This window comes from Trachymyrmex septentrionalis, unplaced genomic scaffold (assembly GCF_001594115.1).
Source record: "Trachymyrmex septentrionalis isolate Tsep2-gDNA-1 unplaced genomic scaffold, Tsep1.0 scaffold37, whole genome shotgun sequence".
Classification (NCBI taxonomy): domain Eukaryota; kingdom Metazoa; phylum Arthropoda; class Insecta; order Hymenoptera; family Formicidae; genus Trachymyrmex; species Trachymyrmex septentrionalis.
This window is the reverse complement of record NW_017305536.1, coordinates 8,147,232-8,148,341: the sequence shown is the minus strand read 5'-3', so window position 1 is coordinate 8,148,341 and position 1,110 is coordinate 8,147,232. Positions and strand designations below refer to the sequence as shown.

Sequence of the window (1,110 nt, the reverse complement as noted above, 5' to 3'; positions counted from 1 at the left end):
TCGCTCTGTCTAATACTTATCGATCACGCAACATAAAGTTAACACATTAGTACATTAGCAAGTCGCAAAAACGTTTCATGATATTTATGCGATCGAGATTTATCACGCGCGCGCGGTGTCAACAACACCAACCACCGTATTTTCGCCATTTATTCGCGAATATCGCGTTCCGCGAACATATAACTTCCAAATCGGGCGTTCCTTCGCTCGTGCATAATACGAGATAGTAATTGCCGCGAAACGGGAATGCGAAAGCGTCCTATTTATTTGCATTTATATACACATATGCGGTATACAACAATATAAAGTTTCGACACGTGCACGCGAAAGTGCGATTAGGAACGGAGTAGGTGTAGCTTCGCCGCGACAAGCGACGCGTGCCGTGAAGTTAACCGCGCGTGATAACTCCCCACTGTTCGAGATTCATCGTTCATTATGGACGCTTTCCAGCAAGAAACACAGACGACGCAGCGTAACACGGTGAAACATTTCATCTCTGTTTAATATTGGCTAACAATAAGAATGCGATGGTTCAATGTGTTACACTGCGTCTTTTGCTGGAAAGCATCCTATGTTGCTCGTCGCAGGTGCTGAGAGGATTGTTTGCGCCACGATCACACTTTGGTTGTAATATTCTTTTGTCGTAATGCAATGAAGTGCGCATCGCGTGCGGTTAATGCCGGGAGTGCCGTGCAAAGTGTCGCGCGATCGTCGCATTCAGTAATTAGTGTGCCGTCGTGTGTTTTCGCGAGTATGTCTGATCGCACAACGACGGAATTTGAGAGGAGGAGGAGGCCTAGGAGGCATCCGGCAACGGCGGAGCAACTGTGAGGTAATTAATAATTAATTATTAATTATTTGTAGAATTAATCACTCGATCATCTCTCGAAAGAACTTATTTTATGTGTTTGTGTTATTGTGATTGATTTAACGCATATATATTGATAATTTTATTTTATTGCTTAAAATATCGATACTTTTGATAAAAATGTTTATGTAATATTTAATTAGTTCTTAATCTTGATAATTAATTAAATTATTTTTATTAAAATTGAATCTTTTAAAATTTTTATGAAGTTTATATTTAAAATACTTTCCGGAAGTATTGTA

General features: G+C 39.7%; 2 protein-coding genes across 2 annotated transcripts in view; one reads left to right on the top strand and one right to left on the bottom strand.

Annotated features, from left to right (window-relative positions):
- LOC108750639 overlaps positions 1-1,110 on the bottom strand; it is an 83,750-nt gene that overhangs the window by 60,491 nt on the left and 22,149 nt on the right. The gene's annotated exons all lie outside the window — the stretch shown is intronic.
- Positions 604-1,110, top strand: part of LOC108750640 — a 116,765-nt gene continuing 116,258 nt past the window's right edge. Inside the window, exon 1 of the mRNA XM_018490231.1 lies at positions 604-832. The gene's annotated coding sequence lies outside the window, so the exon portion shown is untranslated. The remainder of the gene's footprint in view (positions 833-1,110) is intronic.